The sequence below is a fragment of the Felis catus genome, chromosome A1, assembly GCF_018350175.1.
Source record: "Felis catus isolate Fca126 chromosome A1, F.catus_Fca126_mat1.0, whole genome shotgun sequence".
NCBI classification, from domain to species: domain Eukaryota; kingdom Metazoa; phylum Chordata; class Mammalia; order Carnivora; family Felidae; genus Felis; species Felis catus.
This window is the reverse complement of record NC_058368.1, coordinates 27,886,785-27,912,446: the sequence shown is the minus strand read 5'-3', so window position 1 is coordinate 27,912,446 and position 25,662 is coordinate 27,886,785. Positions and strand designations below refer to the sequence as shown.

General features: G+C 39.5%; 1 long non-coding RNA gene across 3 annotated transcripts in view; it reads right to left on the bottom strand.

Moving 5' to 3' along the window:
* Window positions 1-25,662, bottom strand: part of LOC109498166 — a 95,195-nt gene that overhangs the window by 32,629 nt on the left and 36,904 nt on the right. The window contains exon 5 of one of the 3 annotated variants that reach the window (XR_006595049.1): window positions 23,748-23,989. The exons of the other annotated variants lie outside the window; for them this stretch is intronic. This is a non-coding gene — a long non-coding RNA (uncharacterized LOC109498166). Of the gene's footprint in view, window positions 1-23,747; window positions 23,990-25,662 lie in introns of those variants that run through there. 3 annotated transcript variants of the gene reach the window in all.

Genomic DNA, 25,662 nt, shown 5'->3' with positions numbered 1-25,662 from the left:
AGGTAAATAAATGTTCCGTGAATACAGCCACTGTGGACTGAAGATGCGGCATTTTCCCTGGTTTTGTGTGTGTGTGTGTGTGGGTGTGTGTGTGTAAGTACCTCATAAGTCTGGCGTTCTTGAGAAGACAGGACAGGAATCACAAAAATGACTGAGGATGAATTTCCCACCAACCAAGTAGGTGGACACTCACAACAGATTAAATCTGATTGAGAACAAAAGGGAATGTGTGCCTTATATCTCATTCTACTATTTTAGTGTAGACTAGAATCAATACCTGCTCTACCGGCTATGAACTCATTTGGCAGCAAAACCATACTGTTGGTGATTTAAAATATGGTGCTTTATTCACTCATGTAACAGAAAATTTTGGAGGTAGACCGTTCAGACTGTCACCAGGGCCATCAAGGACCAAGTTTCTTTCCACCCTGCCATCCTTAGCACGTGGCTTTCGTCTATAGTCGGTTGCAAGACGGCTGCTGCTTCTAGAAGCCTTTTGTTGGCGATCCAGGTAGGAGGAAAGAAGAAAGGGCAATGAAGAAGAGGAGGTGTCTAAATCAGGAAAGCAAACACTTTCCAGAAACTGTCACTTTATGTATGTACGTATGTATGCATTGACTGGAGATGGGCAACTTTAGTTTTTATTAGTTTTTTGATTGAAGTATAATTGACATATACTATTCTGTTAGTTTCAGGTACTCATCAAAGTGATCCTGTATTTTCACGCGGTTCAAAATGACCCCAGTGGTAAGTCTAGTTACCATCTGTCACCATATAAAGTTATTATAATGTTATACTTTATATCTCATTGGCCAGTAGTACTGTGCCACATGTTCATCCTTTCCATGTGTGACGATGAAGCTAGAATTTACAGCTGGGCATGTTGCCATGCTGAACTAAATTAGTTTCTATTAGCAGAGAGTAAAATGGTGGTTACTAGGGGCTGGTGGATAGAGAAATGGGGGAAATGGTGGCCAAATTGTAGAAACTTGCAGTTAGAAGATGATTAAATTCTGGAGATCTAACGCACAGCATTGTGGTTATAGTTAACAATGCTGTATTATATGCTTGGAAGTTACTAGCAGACTAGATCTTAAATATTCTCACCACACACACACACAAAGGATAATTATATGATATGATGCAGCTATTACTATGGTAGTAATCATATTGTGACATACAAATGTATCAGATCAACACACTATATACATCTTAAACTTACCGTGTTTTATGTCAATTATATTTCAATTATAAATTACATAAATTGGCTTCTATTAATGAGATAGAATGGATAGAAGAAACAGCTGCTAATAGTGTCTGCCACACACATTTTTCCAACATCTAAAATCTACCTTTATCTATTTAAGAAAATTTATAGGGGCGCCCGGGGGGCTCAGTCGGTTGAGCGTCCGACTTCAGCTCAGGTCATGACCTCGCGGTCCGTGAGTTCGAGCCCCACCTCGGGCTCTGTGCTGACAGCTCAGAGCCTGGAGCCTATTTCAGATTCTGTGTCTCCCTCTCTGACCCTCCCACGTTCATGCTCTGTCTCTCTCTGTCTCAAAAATAAATAAACGTTAAAAAAAAATTTTTTAAAAGAAAATTTATATATTGTTTAAAGCAAAACATATACCTGCAAAATATGACCATCTGATTGAAAAATAAAGGGGGGAGTTCTATTTGACTAAAGAGTTTACAAAATAACTTTCTTAAATTGTTTCTAAAAGTCATTTGGTATTTTTAAGAAGGTAAAAAGTCTTTGATCTCAAGGAGTCAGAGATAATTTAAGATAGCCCTTTCATTATACAGTTGAGAAACAGACCAATAGAAAAATAATGCAATTTTCCCATGTTTCTACAGCTAGGTAGTAGGAGAGAAGAAATCAAAAGCTTTGCATAACAGATGCCAAATTTTTAAGATTATCTTACATTTTAGACTTTGACTCTTGAAGTGGCTAAATATAATATATAATACTAAATGTGTTTATTTGTAATACATTTTACAAATGTCCTTACAAGACTATTACAAAAATAAGTATATGTTAAGAATTATTTAATAATAAATTATATTTTTAAAAAATGTCCCCCCTGCCAAAGAATTATTTATCACAGCACATGTAGGTAATTTTCATTTAGAAAATGTACCAGAGTTATAAAAAGAGGAGTCTTTTGCATGTTAAAATACTAGCATTGTTTCTTACTAACTACATGAGCCATAGGCAAGTGGCTCATCTTTCTAAGCTTCAATTTGCAGTGTAAAGGGAAACGAAACATTTGCATATGATTTTCTTAAAGGAGGTTAAAGAAATCAGGACACCCAAAGCATATGGTGATGTGGCTATCATTTAAGAAGTGCTCAATAGGACGTCTGGGTGGCTCATTCAGTTAAGGGTCTGACTCTTGATTTCGGCTCAGGTCATCATCTCACAGTTCATGAGATCAAGCCCCGCATCAGGCTCTGTGCTGGCAGTGTGGAGCCTTCTTGGGGTCCTCTCTCTGCTCCTTCCCTGCACGCATGCGCTCACTCGCTCTCTCTCGCTCTCTCTCTCTCAAAAATAAACTTTAAAAAAGTGCTCAATAAATGGTTCCAGCTATTGTCGTCCTCCTCCTCCTCACCACCACCACCACCACAGCCATGTTCTTCTCAAAGAACACAGACCAGTGTTCTTCATAAAAGTAGACTCACAAGGAGAGGAGGACTCTGAGAAGAAAGGACTTCAGAAGACTTGTCCACTGAGGCCAAGGATTCTCCCAGGGAGTCAGGGCAAAAAGGTAGTGATAAACTCCACCTCTTTAGGGGCCTGCCAAGAGCTAACAAGATAACCACGGAGTCAAGGACTTACTTCTCTTTCACACCAGGATCTAAGTCTGAGATTTCATGGTTCTCTGAGGTAGCTTAGCTGCTGGAGGCCTGTGAATCCTTTCGGGGAAAGTCACTACCTATTTGCCCAGGGAGTTCTATCTTTCTAATCCCACTGGAACTAGACGGGAATCTTTCAAAAATAGTTCTCCATCTTTATGACTGTGATCAGGGATCTGGCAGTAACCAGCTTTCTCTCCAAGCTTCAGCAGAGGGTTAAAGATTTTCTCCAGTTTGTTTACTGTTGATTCATTAACTGATGAGAGTAGCACTGCTGGGCCTTCCACTACCTTTTTACTGGTTGTAAGCTCTACAAAGAAGCTCACAATATGACTCAACTGCTGAGGGAATAATAATATATATTATACATCGAAAACTATGCACTTAAGGGAAACAGTAGCCAGACATAAGCAGACAAAATAGACTAGCAATATCAGATGGCCACTAATATTGATGGAGAACTGGTGCAAAATCCGGAAAAGATTTTTTTTACCAGAAGAAAAATAAAAACCGTCTCCTTCTGATAATGGTAGAGTATGTCATTAGAATCAACCCTTCCACTGAGGACAACTAGAAAAGTTGGAAACATATAACAAATATATACTTGAAGTATTCAGAGAACAAACAAAGCCATGAGGAATTAGACGACCAGATCTGTGGAAAACAGAAAAACCCACTAAGTGAGACACACCTCTGAAGTTGCTTTCCTTCTGGGGGTATCTGTTACTATTGAAAGATGTAGCTGAGAAGATAACCAGTTTCCAACAGCCTCGTGGAGTAAAGAGACAATCATTAGAGTCCAGGGATTAACAAAGACGAAGGACTTGTATGGTCACAAAAGGAATGTACCCTAAGAGTAAAGGTGACTTATGAATACACTGGGCCTTACAGGGACTGATGCCCAATGTTGAGCCACCTCAATCCCTGAAATTGAATCAAGGTAGTGTGGGATGGCTAGAGCCCTTGGTCTCTTATCAGAAACTAATGTGGATCCTCTATGGAGGAAGATAAAATTATTCTGGGCCTCACATTATTTCTATATTTTTTCATAAGTAAAGATTAGGACTCATCAAAAATTATCAGTCACACACAAAGATAATGTGAACAAAGATAAAGGGAAATAATATGCAATATAAACAGATCTATAGGGAATAATAAAAGAGTTACCAGACAGATACTTTAAAATAATTGTACCTAATGTGTTCAAGAAAATAAAAATAAGATTGAGAATTTCAGCAAAGAACTGAAATATTTTTAAAAATGAGAATTCTAGAATCCAAAAAATGTAACAGCTGAAATTAACTCAGCATAGGTTTAACTGAAGATTACACATTTTGAGAAAGAATTAGAAAATTGGAGGATAACGGAATGGGGAGAAGGAAGAAAGAAGCATGGAGACAATTAATTTTAAATGGTCACAGGTAGGCAATGCCAAAGTTCCCTCAAACTGGACCTCTTTGGATTTTCACAGACTAATATCTACTAAATATGAGGAAATAAGCCACCACAAATAAGGGTAAGCATAAATAATAGTTCTGTTAGACCTCTGCCTGTTTCATATAATAGAATAATGAAGAATGTATAAAGAATATATAATACATGTGTTTAAAATATTTAAGGCGATTTAAATAAAAACACGAGCTAATAATTACATGTTATTGAAAAGAAAGATTTGAAAAATAGCCAGATATATCTCCACCCAGAATTATAATCACTGAAATTTAAAAAGCCAACAGCAGCCCAAAGAGTAGAGCAGACACAGCTTATTAGAGGTAAATAAGGTCCTTGATATAGAATTGAAAAAATTTTTTAAATGTAGCACATTGAGAAAAAGAGAGAAATAGGGAAGAGAAAAAACATTAGCAACATGGAAGACAGACTGAAAAAATGTCTACAAAAGATATAATTGACATTTGAAAAGAAGCAAAAAGACTTTGAAAGAGGCAATAGTTGAAGAAATGATGGATGGGAACTTTCTAGAACTAATGAAAGATATGGATCCTTAAATTCAGGAAAGATAACTAGTCCTACACAAGACAGGAAAAAAGATATCTATAGCTAGACTCATCAGACTAAAAGTACAGATTATTAAAGACAAAGGGAACATTTGAAAAAGTAATCACAGAAAATACAAATCATCTACATAAGAGCAACAATTAGTCTGACCAGTGAATTCTCGACAGCAAAATGGAAATCAGAAAACAATCAGGTAATACCATCAAAGAACCAAGAAGAAAATCCAGTAGCCAAATACTGTACCTAGCTAAGCAAACACTAAAACAACCAAAATAGATCATTTCCAGGACCCCAAAATTGAAAGAAAGAGAAAGGGAGAGAGAGAAAGAGAGAGGGAGGGAATTTTCTACCAACAAACTCTCAATCAAGGAAATTCTGAATTATACTTAGGAAGAAAGAACACGATCCTAGATGAAAATTTTATTATACCAAAGAAATATTGGCAAAAAACTTCCTAAGCACACGACTAAATTTAAACAATCATTAGCCATGTAAAATACCAAAGAAATGTCTAACATGAGAGATTAAAAATTAAAATTAAATATTAAAGAATAACATTCATGTAGAGAAACATAAGCTTGTCCATCAATGATTCCCTAACAGAATTTCATTGGAATTGCACTACATGCATCATTTCACTTGACAAATTATGTTTATGAGATAGCATTTTCCTCTCCAAGGATATTGTATACCTTTTCATTTGTTAAAGTGATCATTTTCATGGCTCTTCAGGGTCTTAAGAAGTTTTCTTTGTATAGACCTTGTACATTTCTTCTTGCATTCATTCTAGGAAATGCATCTTTTTATTGCAATTTTGTTTTATTTATTTATTTTACACTTTAAGGCATGCCACGTGTTTGTTGCAATTCACAGATGTGATGAAACACTGAGCATGTGCTCCTTGGCTTTGGGGTCTGGCTCTGCACGGTGTGGTACTGTGATTTGAGATGGGGTCTTCCATTATTATCTAATTGGTGGTTGATCATACAGAAGTTGTTTATTTATATTTTGTAGTGGTCATCTCCCTCAATTTAACTTTATTGTTTAGTTTTTCATTTGATTTTTGGTTTCAGAGGTTTATAACTCACATCATATGCAAAGATTTTACTTCTTCATTTCAAATGTGCATTTCTCTTGCCTGTTTACAACATCTAGTACCTCAGTCTAAACAATGTTAAATAACAGCGGTGTTAATGGACATTCTTTTCTTATTTATGACTTCAGTGGAAATGTTTCTAGAGTTTTTCCACTGGGTATGAAGCTATTTTGTTGATGGAGATGGGTATTTTTTACAATCATGCTAAAGAGGGATCTACATATGCTTACTTAATTGAATTTTTAAATCAAGATACCATATAACTTTACTCATATGTGTAATTCGAGAAACACAACAGATGAACATAGGGGAAGGGAAGAAAAAATACGATAAAAACAGAGAGGGAAGCAAACCATAAGAGACTCTTAAATACAGAGAACAAACAGAGGATTGCCAGAGGGGAGGTGGGTGGGTGGGGATGGGTTAAATGGTGATAGGCATTAAGGAGGGCACTTTTGGGAAGGAACACTGGGTGTCATATGTAAGAGATGAATCACTGGGTTCTACTCCTGAAGCCAAGACGACACTGTATGTTAACTAATTTGAATACAGATAGATAGATAGATAGATAGATAAATAGAAAGAAAGAAAGAAAGAAAGAAAGAAAGAAAGAAAGAAAGAAAGAAAGAAAGAGAAAAGAAAAGAAAAGAAAAGAAAAGAAAAGAAAAAAGAAAAGAAAAGAAAAGAAAAGAAAAGAAAAGAAAAGAAAAGAAAAGAAAAGAAAAGAAAAGAAAAGAAAAGAAAAGAAAAGAAAAGAAAAGAAAAGAAAAGAAAAAAGAAAGCCAGCCAAATTTTATCAACTGCCTGTTTGGTTATCTATATTATTATAGTCTTTCACCAATGTACATCTATGTACTTTGATACATTATGATGCATGTTCTTATGCCAAACCAGCTGCATATCACTCAAATACATTTCACGTGGTCATGCTGTAGTATCTTCTAAAGCTATTGAATGCTGCTTCATTTTTTTTTTTTATTTAGGATAATTGTCTTACTATTGAAAGGAAAATTTGTAACTTTATTTTTTGGTAAACTTTTTCAGTATTTGGAGACAATGTTATGTTCACTTCATAAAAAAAAATCTTTGGAAGAATTTATTTCCCTATGATCTGTAAAAGTAGAAATTGAAGAGAAATTATCTGCCATACCAGATAACATCTTTTTCAATGAAGGAAGAACTTTTCTTTCCTTCACTTCTTTCTCCTGCCCTCAACTTCAACCGTGGTGGAGGCAGTCAGCTAAGTGGGGTAGAGTGAAGGGTGTGCATGAAGATAAGGCACATATAACTGAAATGGATAGAAATTGATATTGTTCACCTCTCCTAGTCTTAGATTCCCAGCTCAAAGAAGCAGTATAAAGCTGGGGGACAGGAGAATATCAAACTTCAATTGAAGTTCAGATTTTTATTATTAAACTGGGCTGCATCCTTAAATTGCTGAACTGAGACTATTCTTGTGACTTGAAGCGACTGGGGACTTGTTATAATCTAAGAATTCCCGGAAAATCTCTGGGACTTAAATAAGCACACTGAATTGGTTTGAAAGGGCCATGGGAGGAAACATAAAGTTATTTTATGATTGTACCCTGTTGAGTTCATCTTTTGCTATCTGACAGTTACACCTGCCTAGAACACTATGAGGAATGATTAAAAACAGTGCAGGTTGTTGAAAGGAATACAACAATGAAAAAAACAACAACAAAAAACCTCTTGGCTTCCTCATGGCGAACACGCAACACAGAGCTCTTTCCTCCACTTCCATTTAAATTGTAAACCCAACCTAGAAGATACTCTAGGAAAGATTTTGCCAATAGTATATCATCTTTCTCAAAACAGAGAGCCATCGTGGCTCACGGGTGTCAGAAAGAAATGGCTGGTGGAGAGAACATATGGGCAAAGAGGTATCAGCCGCATTATCTTGGGAGTGAAGACATCCCTTGACTCCTTATTCTATTGCTCTCTGATATTTATAATTCAGCTACCCGCCCCCTGCCCCGAAGAAGTTACCGAAAACACAAAGCAATAATTCTCTGATGACTTCAATTAACTAAGGAACAATTCAGTTTTGACAGGTATTCGGGAAACTTAGCTTTGCATTTGTACATCCCAAGCTTGTGAAGGATTATGTTAACTAAACATCTGCAGGAGCTGGCACAGCTGTTGGGAGACTACTCCTATTCTTTCTTTTTTGCAGTCTTTCAAAATTTTTCTTATTTAGTTATTCCCCCTGAATGCTCATTCCTCATTCCCATTGCGCTTCCTCCTTCAATCAGCAACAATTCATTTGAAGTGTATCCACTCATTTTGTGTGTTCTAGCAAAGGATGGACTATTTTATGTGAATGTATCTTAAATGCCTACTAGACAGTCCTGATCTAGACCATAATAAACACTAACCTATCACACATCTAGATGGGGCATTCGTTGCCTGGTTTTCTGTGTCAGTTTTTATTGCTTTCCAGAACTGCAAATAGCAACATGCTCAAAGGTAGGCATTTCATGTTTTTATATTTGTTCCTCCCTGTCTTTATTTCTCTGAAGTATGAAAGGGAAGAAAGATACAAGACTATTTGGAGACAACATGTATTTTTCCACAATGGAAAAAATTAATATTACACAGCCCAAGTCAATGCAAAAAGATAAAAAGAAATAAGTTCTTTCTTTCCTTTTGTACCTCTCATCTTCATATTTATGTACATGTGATATATAAGTATGTGAGTATGTGTGTGTAATGAAGAGACTAAACTGTCTTATTTGCAGTTAATATTATTTTCAACTAGAAAACCGACAGCTTAATTAGAAGTCAGAAAGTCAGTAGAGTATCCAAATGAAAGATAAACCTACAAAAATCAGTAGTTTTCCCATATAGAAGCAACAACTAATTAGAAAATGAAATGGAAATATCACACACATAATAGCCACAGGTACTGTAAAATACTCAGAAATGAACATATACAAAAAGTATATAAACCCATATTAAAAAAGATAAAACCTTACTAAAAGATATAAAAGAATTCTTGATTAAGAGACATACAGTGCTCCTCACAGAGACAATTCAATATGATGACGGCACCTATTCCTCCCAAATTATTCTGTATATTCAATGCAATCCTAATAAAAACCTCAGACAGTATTACAAACAGAATTTAATATGAACGCCCGAATATCCATTTGAGTGGGGAATCAAGAAGTAGCCAAAAAGTTTTGAAACAAAGTGCTTGCCACAATAGTACCTCAGAATGTAACCACATTGGGAGGTAGGGTCTTTAAAGAGGTAGTTAAGTTAAAAAGAGGTCATTGGAAGTGGTTCATAATCGAATATAAATAGTGTCCTTCTAAGAAGAGAAAATTAGGACGCAGACATACGTAGAGGAAGGATCATGTGAGTACATAGTGAGACGGCAGCCATCTACAAGTCAAAGAGAGAAGCCTCAGAAAACACACTCTTGTTGACACCTAGATCTTGGACTTCTAACCCCCAGAACTGGGAGAAAATAAATTTGCTAAGCCACCCAGTCTGTGATACCTTGTTATGGCAGCCACAGCAAACTAATACAGACCGCTGAACTTCACTTACCGCACAGGTCAGCAACCTTCTGCCAAGGGCCAGATAGTAAGTAACTGTGGCTTAGTGTTCCAAAGATTTTCAATTGCTATGACTCAACTCTGCCACTGTAGGATGAAAGCAGCCATAAGCAATATGTAAATAAGTAGATGGCGCTTATTCCAGTAAAACCTTACTTATGAAAACACTCAGACAGCTGGATTTGACCAAGGGACCGGAGTTGCTGACTTCTGATTTACAGTGGCCAGGTTCAATTTCATTCAGTGATGGCAGCAGCAGTGCCAATGGTGCGACAGTCAAAGCCACCTTCGGCACATCTGTCTGCAAGGTCGACAGTGGCTCTGGCACCATCTTGATGAAATCTCTCTTGCTGCCCAGCCCATAGAATTTCTTTGGTTTTCATTCATTTTTGAAGCCCACTATGCCAGCCTCTAGTCAGTACTGACCCCAACACTTCCTTAGTGGAAGGAAATGCATTAGAAAACTATTTGCTGAAGGCTGTCTGGTCTTCTGTTGCTTCCAACTGAGAATACAGATTGATACAGAGGCCAGTTTATGCGCAACCACCAAATTTAAAAAAGAAAAAAATGTCCTTTGAGCCATCAACAGAAAAATCTTGAAGAAATGACGTCATGTAGATGCAAAGAATACGTATAAGAATGTTGATTTCAGCCTTTTTATAAGGTTGGCATGACCCAGGATTTCATTCTTGCCCCACATCTCTATCTTCTCTTACTCCCTAAGTGATTTGACTTGGGCACCTATCCTTAAACATCATCTGTAAATGTTGACAACCTCTAAATTTATAACCCAGTCTGGACTTCTCCTATGAATTCCAGAACCCCATATGCAACTCTCTACTTACTATCTCCTTGTGGACCTTTCACAGATTTTTCGCATTTAATATATCCATTGCTCAAGAACAGAACAATGGAGTCATCCTTGATTCTTTTATGCTCACATGCTACATCTGATCCCATTGGCTCTACTTTCAAAATGCTCCCAGAATTCAACCACTTCATCCCTGCCAGCATCATCCAAGCCACCATTTTCTCTTGCCTAGATAACGGCAAGAACCCCTGTGTCTGCCTTTATCTCCCTCAGTCTATACTCGATAGTTTGAGGATGTTAAAATGTGAAATTCTGTCCCTTCTCTGCTCAAAATTTCAATACCTTTCCAACTCACCCAGTGTTAAAGCCTAACTCTGTACCAGAAGACCTAGAAGAACTACGTAATCTGCCACCTTTTCCTCCTGAACATTGTCTTCTACCGCTATTCCCCTTGTTCACTCCACTCCAGCCACACTGGCTTCCTTGCTGTTTCTCAGAGCCTTTGTTCACCCTGTTCCTGTTCCTGTTCCCTCTGCCTTGAATGTTCTTCCCTCTGCCTTGAATGTTCTTCTCCCAGACAGAGACAAGACTGGAGCTCCTGCTTCCTTTAAGTCTTTGCTCAAATATTATCTTCTCAAAAAGGCCTTAACTGAACACTCTCTAAAATTCCAACTCTCTACCCACAACAGTTCATATCTCTCCTCACTGCTATATTGTTTTCTTTCTTCATTATATTATATATATTTACCTACTTAGCTTGTCTATCTTCTCCAGTAGACTCCACAAGGGCAGGAATTTGTGTTTAGTTTGTTCACTATTGAATCCCTAGTGCCTAAACTAATGTGTGGTAGGTCGTGGGCACTCAAAAAATATTTGTTCAATGAATAAATGAATGAATTGAAAAAAATGGAAACATAGTAAGTGCCCATTAATGGTGATTATTTAAATAAATTATGGTAGATCCATAAAAGGGCAGGATAGAATAAAAATGCTGAAATCAGATTACCTGAAATAAAGTTTTATCTCTGATACTTGCTAACTCTGTGGTCTTGGGAAACCTACCCAATCTCTTATTTTCCTCATCTCCAAAATGAAGATAATAAAAATATCTACCCTTTAGGACTGGCATAATGATAAGTGGGATTATCATATTAAATGCTTAGCACAGATGCTGACTTACAACAAATGCCTAAATAATGTCAACTGTCATTTTCACAATGGGATACTATACAACTGTTAAAGGCACAAGGCTGATTTACATGCATGGATATCAGAGATCATAGATGTTAAAAGAAAAAAGATATCCTAAAACAAATATGTATAGTCTGACCTCACTTATGTATTATAAAATCTCTCCAGGCCTGTGTGGGCGATTAAAACATGTGAGAAAAAAACCAAACCAGACTTTTATCAATAGCTAGTTCTAATGAAAAGATTAGATGGAGGGCTGTGAAGGAGACTTTAACTTTCTGTTCCATATATGTCTTTGTTGTTTGAATTACTTGACTGAATTATTCACAATGGGCACCAAGCTATTCATTTTTTGTGTGTGTAAAAACTTAAAACTGGGGTAAAAGATTTCTCCTATGCCTGTCTGCCAAGCCACTTTCCAAGAGGATGGTCCAGATCTGTGAGGTATGATTTTAAGGGTGTTAGGAAAAGAGTCTGACTGGACTTCTTATCAAAGCATATGAATCACTAGAAATTCATTCCTCCATTTATAAGCAAATATTTAAGACCCGTCTATATCTTATATTGTCCCCGAGTAGAAAATCAGAAAGGAAAGAATATGCTTTTACAAACTGTACTTCCTCCCTGTCCCCCTCCTACCTAAGATTTCAAAATAACTCTTAGAACCTTGCCCCTTTGTTTCTCTTCTAAAATGCAACCTAGAGGGGCACTTGGGTGGCTAAGTTGGTTAAGTGTCCAACTTTAGCTCAGATCATAATCTCATGGTTTCAGGAGTTCCAGCCCCTCATCGGGTTCTGTGCTGACAGTTCAGAGCTGGAGTCTGCTTTGGATTCTTTGTCTCCCCCTCCCTGGCCCTCTCCCACTCATTCTCTGTCTCTCTGTCTCAAAAACAATTAAACTTAAAAAATAAGATAAACTAAGATAAAATAAAATAAAATAAAAATAAAAATGTAACCTAGAAACTGAAGCCAGTCCTAGTGTCTCACTGTCACTTCAGTGTCACAAATGCCTGACCAGTGAGAGCAGCAGAACATGTCTAAGTAGCAATTTTGCGGTGACCATCTCTTATCCTGTTGATAATGAGTAACCAACCCTCCCCTGTTCCCTGGTTTGAGATCTTGAGCCTTCTCTGACTCTTCTTTCTCCTCACCTCTCACATCCAATCCATTTTTGATAACTAGAAAGTCAACAGACCCCTGGTGAGGACTTACAGTGTGCCGGGCCCAGAGCCTGGGGCTGTGGAGACACAAGACATTGGGTGTGGTCTTTGTCTTTGAAGTGCTCACAGTCTGGGTGGGGAAACGGACAGGTAAGCAAACAACACATCCTACAAAGTGTTATGGAAACAGAAGAACAGCCACTTTTCCTCCAATAGTATCTCCTGCATCCATTCCTTCTGCTACCTCTCTTATCCAAGTCCCTTGGCTGCAATGGTTCCCTAGCTCATCTCTCCATTCTCACGATCTCTCCAGTCCAATTCACTCTATGCAAGGCAGCCAAATGAACTTTCTCAAATCATGATTTGTGGTTTACTTCACGCTCTTACATGATTTTCCTTTCCTCCAATGCTCAAAAAAAAAAAAAAAAAAGTCTTCTTAGTTTCTCTTTGCCAACGTGATAAAATACAAGTTTCTTTACCTCAGGGTCAAGGCCAGCACATGGTGTACTCTTAATATACCGAGGAATGAATAAATCAACGAATGAATAAATCAACGAATGAATGTGGACTGAATTCTCTATTCAAATTTATTTTATATTTATATGGCTCTAATCATACTACTTCATCAACAAGGATATAAATTCTGTCCCCAGAGCACATCAGCACATTCCTGCCTATGTCTCTTTCTGGTGCCACCCTTCCTATGTCTCCAGACTCCTTTCCTAAATGCCTCCTTCATAACTGCCAACACTCGAAAGCTCAGCTCTGGGCCCACCTCTTCAGTGGAGTCTTGCCCAAACACCACGCTCTTCCAAATGTCTTTAAAACTCCTTGTCTGAGCCACTCATTTGTTACTTTGGAATATGCCACCGGGAATTGTTATCTTTTGATAAATATGCCCTGTCTCTCCAAATAGGATCCCCATAAATTATCAGTCCTCTGAAACTGGAAGTACAATTGTTACCTCTCATATAATAATTACTTAGAGTGCTAAAACAATACATTTAGAAGAGAAAACAACATTTACTCCCAATAGGTATGAATGACACATTCCCACATCCACCTCCACTGCAGGCTCAACAAGGAACCTGATAGGAAATCGCGAGGCAGCAGGCCTCGCTAGTATGGTAATGAATTAGGAACATGCTGATCAACATCTTCTCTCCCATCAACACGACAGAATTACAAATCTATTTCCAGGGCCAGCTCCATCAAACCAACCAGCTGTCACTGGGTATTTCATAATTTGTTTGGTTTGATTATTAAAGATTCAGGCATGTTTAAATTGGGAAGCGGGAGAAAAGGACTAAGAGCCTTCCTGGGCTCTTTGTGCTAAATCGATAGCATCCCCCCGATACAGGTCTTCATGACTTTCGAGTTTTGGAGAACAAACAGCAAAGTCTGTGTTTTTATCTCATTCTACAATATTGTTTATTTCATCCCCAAATTCAGGAGCCAAAGGGTATAGGGACAATCTGTTCTACTTGCAACTACAAAGACACTGAGGCAGGTCAGACCTGCAGACCAGGGGCACTTTTTCCAGTGCTACCCCCCCATGAAGATGAGCAGCCCGCCCCCTCCATGCCCGCCCATACCCCAGCACTCCAACACCATGCTGCCAGGCCATCCACCATTGTGCCCCCAAATTTGTGTGTCTGTGCATCCCAAATGGAATAGATCAGGAACAGAATTGTTCAAGACCATGGCTTTTCATCCCTGTCATTCTCATCTTCAGAAGAGCATCCAGCAAAGAGCAGGCCTATAATGTTTGAACTGAGCAAAAACTGGCAACTTCCTATGGTTTTCAACTTCGTACAATCCTAACACCATTTCAGAAAACACAGGCTGCATGCTGCATCTTGCCATAGGAATGCAGGATGCATATTGCAGCTGGGAAAGTTCAAATGGATATTTGAAGATCTCTCAGCAACTATTGTCTAAGGCCTTAGCATTAATAAAGCATTTTCATGGGTTACTGGATTAATCCTCACAATGACCTATGAGTTTGGTACTATTATTCCCATTTTAGAGGTGAAAAAAACAAAAAACAAAAAACAAAAAACCTAAGACTAAGAGAAGTCAGGGGTAACAGGCAGAATAATGACCTTTCAAGAATATCATGCCCTAATTGCTGGCACCTATAAAAGCTACCTTATAAGGAGAAAGGATCTTCACAGATGGGATTACACTAAAGATTCTGAGATGGAGAGATTATCCTGGATTATCAAGCGAGCCCTAAACGCAATCAAAGGGTCCTTATAAAATGGAAGCAGAGGGAGATTTCACAAACACACATGAGGAAACAACATGACCACGGAGGCAGAGATTGGTGTGACGCAGCCACAAACCAAGAAGTACTAGCAGCCCCCGGAAGCTAGAAGAGACAAGGAATGGACTGTCCCCTGGAGCCTTCAGAGGAGTACAGCCCAGCGGACACCCTGATCTGGGACCAGTGGAACTGATTTTGGACTTCTAGCTTCCAGAACTATAGAAGACTAAAGTTCTGTTATCTTAAGTCACAGGGTGTGTGGCAATTTGTTTTGCACAGGAAACTACTGCATTGAGGAACAGGCCTAAAGTCAAATAGTAAGAGGTTCACCCAGCATTCAAATCCAGGCCCTGTGATTTTATTTTTTTTTATATGAAATTTATTGTCAAATTGGTTTCCATACAACACCCAGTGTTCGTCCCAACAGGTGTCCTCCTCAATGCCCATCACCCACTTTCCCCTCCCTCCCACCCCTCATCAACCCTCAGTTTATTCTCAGGTCCTCTGATGTTAAATCCCAAATCCGTTTCCCTATTTCACATGGCCAGGGATGCTGAGAACACGACCCAATCCCTGGCTATGGCGAGGAGCTTTAGGAAGCTATATTAGCTTTTCAACTTTCCAGAGTGGTAAAGATGGCTTACTCCTTCACATTGGACATATCTTTATGTGACATGCCCAGTACTTACATGAAGTACTTTATATGCATTATATCTTCTAATATTCTCAACATTAGGAATTACATGCAATTGTTATAGCTGTGAAAAATGGAAAAATGGAGGCACACAGAGGTTAAATTACTTACTTGAGATGCCATACACTTTAAATGATTTGCATATCTAAGCATAAATACGGCAGGATAATATTTTTGTAACTTTTAACCAGATTCAACCTCCTCCCCCCAACCTTCTCCCTCTTTGGAATTCCTTCATATGTTCCACAAGGTGTTTCCCCCAACTCCAGTGATACATTATGAATTACTCACGACCTTAGGAATAGGAAAGCAGAGGAGAGAGAACAATGGAGTCAAATATATTACTTATGTTTGACAAGCTGAAGTGCAGGTAAAAGATGGTACAAATTTGGAACAATAGGACCTTTGGTACCCCCATGTCATTCAGTGCAGAAAATAATTTCATGGCTGGTGAGATGGCAGGAGGAGAGATCTCATGGACAGGAATAGAGGACCACTGAGAAGCTACTCAGATCTGCCGTCCAAGAGCTTCATGGCAGCACAGCCAGGGTTCAGACCCCAACAGTCTGGGTGTTACCCACCAAATGATAAGCGAGGCTGATGTTCATTTGACCTTTGTACACTTCCATTCAACCCACCTGATAGGGACAGTCACCGCCCCCCAATTTCGATGGCTTGGGTCACTCACACAAGTAACCACAAACACATGGAAAGGAAGATGGGGCCGTGACATCTGGAAGGATAAGGCGATGGGGTAAGGAGAGTCCCTAGGACCAAATCAAAGCATTTTGCAGTCTCCCCTGGGATTCCCTGAGTCCTGTCACTCCCACCCCTTTCACCAAGGCAATCAGCAACCAACCAATTAGACCACGAATGCATTCAATGGTCCTATTGCACATTATCAGGGGTGGGGAAACCTGACTCAATGGAGTTCTTCTGCTGGGAATCTGTTACGGAAAGCGATGCTAATTTGTAGTGTCTTCTATTTCTCCAAAGTACTCAGAGATTTTGGTATTCAATCTGTTATTTATTCATACACCCTACTGTGGGGTCTTTTAGGTCATCCTGCAGATCTCTCTCTTCTACCTCATTCTTCTCTAACAAGTGGTTTGTTGGCAAACCAGTTGCATTCATGGAGCAATTTATACACTTAGCCTCACTTCTCTTTGCTCTACCAATAATAAGGGTCCCATCCATTTAACCTAGTGCTAGACCTAGCAACAATTTAAAAACTCGAAAGGGCAAAGCACCAATTATAGTACAGAAGGCTTGGTCGGCTGGGTGAGGAGGAAATAGCAAGCTTGACCTTTCAGACTTAAGCTAACATGTAGATCACCAGGGTCCATTTAAAAGTCAAAGACATTTTCCAAACCACCTCAAAGAATTAACAATATATCCTATCATAAGAGAATTCAGAGATTTTTTGTAATCTACAGAACCAGACTCAAAGCATGTATATATTTATTCCTAAACATTTTTCATTTGCTGGGGAGATTTGAGGAACTCTAAAAGAAAGAGAAATGGCATTAATATGCTATAAAAGGAAAACACTGAGCAAACAAGCTGTAAGCGGCCCTCCATTTGGTTAATATGGCAGTGTTTACAACATTCTTTTCTTCACCACTATCTCACAAATGTTTTGTCCAAATTTCTACAGTATATATGTTTAGCCACAGGCCGAGCATGAAGGAGAACAAGCTTTGAGTCACTGGCCTTCTAGAAGCAACAAGTTCTCTTTCCAATGTCTACCCAAGGGGCATTTACCCTGCCATAGTCACATCTTCTCATTAGATACTCCTGAAGCACTGGATCCTTTCTGCTCAAAGGCAAGTCCACTAAAGTGACCAATCTTTGCCCTGTGGGAGGAAACAGCTTACTCCACACAGGAATTATTAAAGTCTCAGTTGATATATAGCAACATCTTTTGAGTAGAAACCACAAGCAGCACATAGAAGAGTTAGTCTTCACATTAGTACTCTGCCATCACACCATGAAAAAGTTCGTCCTCCTTTTTAAAGTCCTCCTACTTAGCTTTTAACACCCTTCTTTAGGGTGAATCACCCTTGCAAGTATTATCATCATTTACTAGGCGCCCATACCATTTGAGATCATGACGTTTCCTGACATGCATCTATCTGGCAGAAGTATTCCAAATGTATTTAGTCACCGCTAGTATTCTTCCAAAGTTGAAACTACCACAAAGGAAGTGTGTACTTGACCTGAACTCTTGAGAGCTGACTCTTTTAAGTAAGTATAAACAGAGCGGAAACCCTGTCATCAGAGAAGCATTTGCAAAAGGGAGACCAAGTCAGAACATGAGCAGCAGATGGGGCTTGAGAGCCAAGAATGAAAAACCCAGGAATGCATCCAAACTCTGTAAATCATTATTGACTTAGCTTCATGCCGTCTTAATGACTTTTACTACCTCTTGGTTCCAATTCGAAGTGCATATTAAAGCAAGCAACATTGCAAAGACCAGAGGGGCTAGAATAGTAAACTACCCGTGGCTTAGTAATCGTTATGCATTAATTATTCAGGAGCTGGAGCTACTCTTTGCAAACATTAAAACCAGTGACAGCAAAGAAATATGCCTTCCGTTTGGAGGATGGGAAGGAGTAGTACTATTTGGGGTTGATGCTGGCACAATATTTAGCAGAGCATGACAGGTTTAGTAGATAAATAATGTGATGTAGTATCATGCAAACTGTTAGCAATGTATTGGAAGGCTCAAGTATTCCCTGTAGGGCATTTACATTGGATTTGCTATGATTGCAATATCTGCACAGTGATGCATTACGTGTTTTATTCTCTTTATTATATGTTTTCATTACTTTGTGTGTTAGAATGCAATAAAGAAAGCTGAAGCAATAAAGGCTGATTGATAATAATAATTCTGCAAAGATGCAACTTCCTTTCTAAAGCAGTTCCAGAGTCAGAAGAACCAATGGCATCCAGTCATCTGTTCCTTTGTGAAGATTTTATCCTCCTTGCTGATAAAGGAATGGTAATTGGTTTGGAAACAGCTTCTGGTGACAGCTGGCACTCTATGGTAAAGGAGGAGGAAGGTAGGGGAGAATGTGTACCATTTAGAATGCTGAATCCTGCATGTGGTTCAATTCTCTGCTTCTCTTTTTGCTTTCATCTTCTTCAATTGGAGATCAGATGTCTTCTTTTAAAGGAAAAATAAGTACACTTTCAGGATCAGTACTGTCTGGGCTCTCTCACTCTGACAGCCTCTCCTACATTCAAAATTTTAAAACATCTTCCCCAGGAAGGCCCTTTAGTAGCTCTCAAGCCAGGTTCACTGGATTCAGGAACGTGTCACACGTGGCCATGGGTCAGGAGAGGACAAGTCCCAACCTAAGTTGAAAGGAGCTTCCGAGATCCAGACATGGCGGAGCGCGTGTGATCAACTGGTGGAAGTGTCTGTAAGGAGTAGATTTTTCACAGAGGTTTTGTTGGGGGTATGTGGTTTTCTTGTGGGCATCCAGGACAAGTGGATGGATATACAGGCTAGTGTTTATCTGGGATGTTGGGTGGGGGGGGCGGCGAGGGGAAGCTGCACGCACAAATTAAATGAAATAGTTCCATAAGGGACCCTGGGGATCCAGAAAAGTAATAGTGTTGGGGAAAAAAAAACACAGAATCAGAGCAAACAGTATCCTCCTCACTTCTGTGTCCAGCACAGAATGGATTCATCCCCATCAGGAGGCCTGGGAACACAGCACGGCTCTCAGCAACCTGAGGGCTTGTGGCTATAAGAGAACAGGGAGAGAGAGAGAGAGAGAGAGAGAGAGAGAGAGAGAAAGAGGGAGAGGGAGAGGGAGAGGGAGAGGGAGAGGGAGAGGGAGAGGGAGAGGGAGAGGGAGAGGGAGAGGGAGAGGGAGAGGGAGAGGGAGAGGGAGAGGGAGAGGGAGAGGGAGAGGGAGAGGGAGAGGGAGAGGGAGAGGGAGAGGGAGAGGGAGAGGGAGAGGGAGAGGGAGAGGGAGAGGGAGAGGGAGAGGGAGAGGGAGAGGGAGAGGGAGAGGGAGAGGGAGAGGGAGAGGGAGAGAGAGCGCGCGCACCTGGTCCTGGTCATGCAGTTCAGCATCTTCAGGGAGGCCACCAGCCTTGGAGCCATGGGGAGGCACAGTCTAAATGACTCCAAAAGCAACACACATCAACCAGCAGCACAGTGCAGAGAAGCAGGACTGAGAGCACCTGCGAGGCACCTTCCAAGACCTCCCAGAAATACCGGAGGAGAATTATGCAGGGAACTGCGGTTTTGTATTACGTAGGTACAGGCATGAGTCAGTGAAATTTGGGTTATAACCATTAAGTGGCTTTATTTGTACCCACAAACAGATGAGGCTTTGGGGAAAGTCAGGTTATATGTGAAGTAGAGAGAAAATTACATTTGTGATTGCAAAGGGCAGACAGTCACTCCCAGTATGTGATTTTCTAAAAGGCCCAAGCAATATAGATCACCCTCAGTTAAACACACTAATGGAACAAAACAATAGTATATTCAGGTCAGACCGGTGAGCTCTCACATGTGGGAGTCCCTGCAAAAGATGACAGAAAGGGTAGGGATGCCCAGGGATCACATGAAATGGAGGGCAGTACTTGTAAAATATTGGTCACAAAGGAATGAATGAGGGGCGCCTGGGTGGCTCCGTCGGTTAAGCGTCCGACTCTTGATTTCGGCTCAGGTCATGATTGCATGGCCATAAGTTCGAGCCCTGCGTCAGGCTCTGCACCAACAGTGCAACAGTGCAGAGCCTGCTTGGGATTTTCTCTCTTTCTCTCTCTCTCTCTCTCTCTCTCTGCCCCTACCCCATGTGGTGTGCCCTCTGTCTCAAAATAAAGCATTAAAAAAAGACAGAGAATCAACGAGAAAGCCTACTAAAGTGCAGATTGTAGGACCTACTCCCCAGAGGTCCTGATTCAGTCAACTCGGATATTCTCCAAGCCTCCTGCAAGGTAATCTGTATAGAAGTGATCTTCAAACCACTCCTGGATAACCACCACCATAGGGGCATCTGACAAAGTATCCATCTGGGTCTGCACTACCAAACCAGAACCAGAGCTTTGCCAAGGGAATCACCGCGGCTGTGCCCAGAAGAGATAGAACCCTGTGTAAGACAGAGAATAAAGTGAGGAAGACAGCATGGAATGCTGTGACCAGACAGACGCAGGGTCGGAAAACAGGAAGTCTAGAGAAGCAGAGAGAATAATGAGTGGGGGCCAGGGCCACGGACCAACAGGGCCATGGGTCACAACTTTTACATGGTGTCCTCAGCCTGATCTCACGAGGTTGGGCTGGACAGTGATGGAAAAGCCTCAAGAGATAACTACATCTGATCATTTATTTCAAGTATTTTTGTAGTCATTGTGTATGGTAGGCACATTTTTCATATGCCAAACTGCTTTCCGAAATACATTTCTCTTAACTAATGGAATTGTTTGCTATTGAGTACAGATGTGAGTTTGCAGGTACAGTTTTTGAGAAGCTCCGTCTTTCTTCGTAGATGTTTCTTTCTTCGAAACTTACTTTGTGAGGCAGCCTTGTATGACAGAAAGAGCATGGGCTTTGGAGGCAGAGAGACTGGAATTCAAATTCGGACTCCACTCACAAAGTGGGTGACATTGAGCAAATTATTCGACCTCTTGGGACATCGGTTGTCTACTCTATAAAGTTGGGATGATTGTACCTAGCCTACAAGTATCTTGTGTGGATTAAGTCAAATAAAATATGTCAAAGTAGGGGCGCCTGGGTGGCGCAGTCGGTTAAGCGTCCGACTTCAGCCAGGTCACGATCTCGCGGTCCGTGAGTTCGAAACCCGCGTCAGGCTCTGGGCTGATGGCTCGGAGCCTGGAGCCTGTTTCCGATTCTGTGTCTCCCTCTCTCTCTGCCCCTCCCCCATTCATGCTCTGTCTCTCTCTGTCCCCAAAAAATAAATAAAGGTTGAAAAAAAAAAGTTTAAAAAAAAATATGTCAAAGTAAAATATAGTCGTGACGCCTCCCTCACGGGGCTTGAGATTTAACAGGCACTGAATAAATGGCAACTCGTAACTAGTATTACCAACCTAGTCTATAGCTTTGAATAAGACCATCTTTCTAACACTGTGGTTAGCAGCTTATTACACTTTTCCAGATTATAAGTAAAAGCTGAACTAGTGTTTGTTAATACCTCAGCATAAACGTGTATTTATATTTCTAATCATTATATTAAAACAGAATATATGACTAATGTTGAGTTTTACAGAAATTTCAACACTTGGGGAGGGTTATTATTTTTTCCACATCCTTAATCTAATCCTAGTTTTTCTTAGATTTAAGCAGAATGTGTTCCTTCTACTGGTAATCTTTGATTGGCTTATGCCCATTTTGCATGCATCCTCCAGATAGGGATGGCCACTTGAGCATAGTCGGTCTGGATAGACCACCCTGGGGTGACAGAAATCCCCCTGCTTCCTTGCTGTCATTTCTTAGTACCAGCCTCTTCTACATTTTCCGTTATTTACTTAAGTCCAAGAGGTACTGCCAGCAAGTCTATTCTTTTTTCAACCCAGAGCATATAAGAGGAGCAAGGTAAGAAGTTACAAGAGAATGGTACCAAACTGGAAGAGCAAAGCCAATCCCTATGCAGCTATTGTTTGTGGGCAATGTCTCGTACTAGACTATGACTGGCGAATTCCATAAAATGATGAGTTTATAGTATGCTTTGGGAGCTCGGAGTAGGGAGCGACTATGAAAGGCAGGTTCAGTATAGCTTCAAAGAGGAAGTGATATTTAATCTGGGATTACAATGGCAGGAGGGTCATGAGTATTTCAGGCAGTGTGAACAGCATATGCAAAGAAAAGGGCAAGTACCATGTTGTGGTTAAAACTGTGTGTGTGTGTGTGTGTGTGTGTGTGTGCGCGCGCGCGCGCGTGCACGGGCATGTGCACACATCTAGAGGTAGTGATAAAGGATTGAAGGTGAGATCAGAATGGCGGGTTGGGATTAGACAAGGAATGGCTTTTAACCCAAGCTGTAAAGGTAGTACTTTCTCCATAAATTTCAACTGGCTGTAAAAAAATATTTCAATAGCAATATGTGCATAAATTGTATAGAACAAGAACAGAAGTGAGGAAACCAGTGAAAAGCCTAAAGAATTATCTTTTAACTATCGGTACATCTCATAGACCACCCGCATGTCCCATACTAAAACAAAGTAGAAGTGATCCTACCACAGAGGAAAAGGGGTAAAACCAGCCAGCACCCTGTTTTGGTGATTTGTTTTTTAAGTAAATCAAAGTGAAGTTCAGCCTTTGTTAATGCCCCAATTTAAGACCTAGAATTGCATTTTGCTCATTTGAAAGGCCTTTTCTTTTAGAATAAGTATATTTCATTTGAAAATGGATTTTGCATCTTATTAGTGACCTAGTCCTGCAAAACTAGGATCCTGAAGCCAGCTTCAATGTGATTCCCACAGTATTTTCAAGCTACTTAGAGCTCTTATCACAACTCCACACAACTGTTGGGGGGGGGGTTAAAATTTGGACAAGGGGACCTGGAACTGGGTCTAGAAAGCTGTGCTATGACCTAATATAGAAAAAACAATTACTTTGAAATTTCATAGAATCCATAAAGAAAATCAGGCTGTTTGCATTTTATAGATTCTTTAATTCCCCCAAAATAGCTCCAATTTCTTCCTAACACCCTAATCATACAATCTCTATGATTTTAGACAATTACTGATCAAAGTTTTATTTTCCCAGGCCATTGCTTCCTCTCAAATCCTAAATTTATTATCAAAACTAGCTTCAGTGACCCTAAGAAACTTCTCAAGAAATTTTTTCCAAGTAAATTATTCAACAGTAAAACAATAATTTAAAAGAGAAAAATTCCTTTTGATCTCTTTTTGAATCATTGAAATGGACTTGGGGTTATTGTCATTGTCAGACTTGTTCAACAATAATCTTCATTCTCTCCACTTATCAAGAAAATGGACAAAATCACCATGTACTTCTGTTACAAATTATAATCTTATAAAACTTTCATTTTGTAAGTGAAATACCATGACTAATTAAAAAAAATGACACTGGGTTTAAATATCACTTTTATTGTAGCAAACATCATCACTTTCTGATGAGTAAATCTCATCAAAGAAACAAGAACAAAGCAAAATGTCATTCACTTTCCAAATTCTATTCAACCTCCTTTTAAAAATTAGGGACAATAAAAGTTCTGAGCTCAACATACCTTATCAGCTTCTCCTGAGAGTCCTCATCGTCCTCTGATCTTTTCTGCCACCTGTAGCTCCACTGTAGATGACAGAACCTCTCTATCCCGGAGACAAGATGGAAGCATGAAAGGATAGTGGATTGGGGATCCAATTTCAGATCGTGGTTCAAATTTAATCTCCTAATAGTTTTGTAACCTAAAGCCACACAATTAACTCATCTGGCTCGGGTGTAAAATGAAGGTAAAAGTAACTTGCTTCCTACGGGGTGTGTGTCTGTGTATGTGTATTAAACTGCGCTCAGTAAACACTTGACAATTTCCAATTACATAAGGGGGAAAGCTCAAACTTCTTACTGCACGAAAGAAGTCTGACCAACAAAACTCACAAAAGAAGTTAGAAGAGATGGATCCACATGTATGTAAATGGACTCAATTGCCCAACTTGAACTATATATTTTTTAAATAGTCACATCTAAAATGAAATCTGCAAAAGGAACATCTAAACACAAACCACAGAAAAATTAAAAATGTAGAAAAATTATGTATTAAGCACGTATTGGTTAACACAACCCAAAGAATTCTGGTATAGTTACAATAATATCAGACAAAAGATCATTTTTAAGAGGAAAAGATTATTGCACTAGTGGAGAGGGCTTCTACATATTTAAAAAAATGTAGAAACATGTAAAAATACTAAAACTCTATAAACCACAATAAAATACCTTCAGATATATGCAACAAAAAGCTATAGAATGAAGAGGAAAAATTGATAAAGCAACCATCATCATAGTGAAAGGTTTTAACACACTTCTCTCAGTAATTTAAAGACCAAGTAAACAAAGAATCAGAAAATAGAATATTTGAAGAACACAATTAATATTCCATACATTAAAATTAATGTACATAGAATATAATTAGAGAATAAACATTCTATTCAGGTATACATGGACTGTCTATAAAAACTGACCCTCAGGGTGCCTGGGTGGCGCAGTCGGTTAAGCGTCCGACTTCAGCCAGGTCACGATCTCGTGGTCCGTGAGTTCGAGCCCCGCGTCGGGCTCTGGGCTGATGGCTCGGAGCCTGGAGCCTGTTTCCGATTCTGTGTCTCCCTCTCTCTCTGCCCCTCCCCTGTTCATGCTCTGTCTCTCTCTGTCCCAAAAATGAATAAACATTGAAAAAAAAATTTAAAAACTGACCCTCATAAGGAGTCTCAATAAATTTCAGAGAATCCTATAGTAATCTGCATTCTCTGATCTCAATAATACTAAATTACAAATCAGTGGGAGGAGGATTTTTTCAGGCCCATATATTTAGAAAGTTAAAAATATGCTACTTTAGAAAAATGTTTTTAATATTTTCATTTTTGAAAGAGAGACAGAGAGAGACAGAGACAGAGAATGAGTGAAGAAGGGGCAGAGAGAAATGGAGACACAGAATCCAAAGCAGGCTCCAGGTTTTGAGCTGTCAGCACAGAGCTCGATGTGGGGCTCAAACTCGCAAACAGCAAAATCATGACCTGAGGCAAAGTTGGATGCTTAACCAACTAAGCCACCCTGGCACCCCTAGAAAGTTAAAAATACACTACTAAATAATTCATGGCTCAATGGAGAAATCACACAAAACATTTGGAAAAATAACAGAAACACTACATCGCAAATTTGAGGAATGCATTTAAAAAGGTAATTGAAGTTAAAACAAATAATCCTAAAATTTGTATGGAACCACAAAAGACCTCGAATAGCCAAGGAATCTTGCAAAAGACTAACACCATCA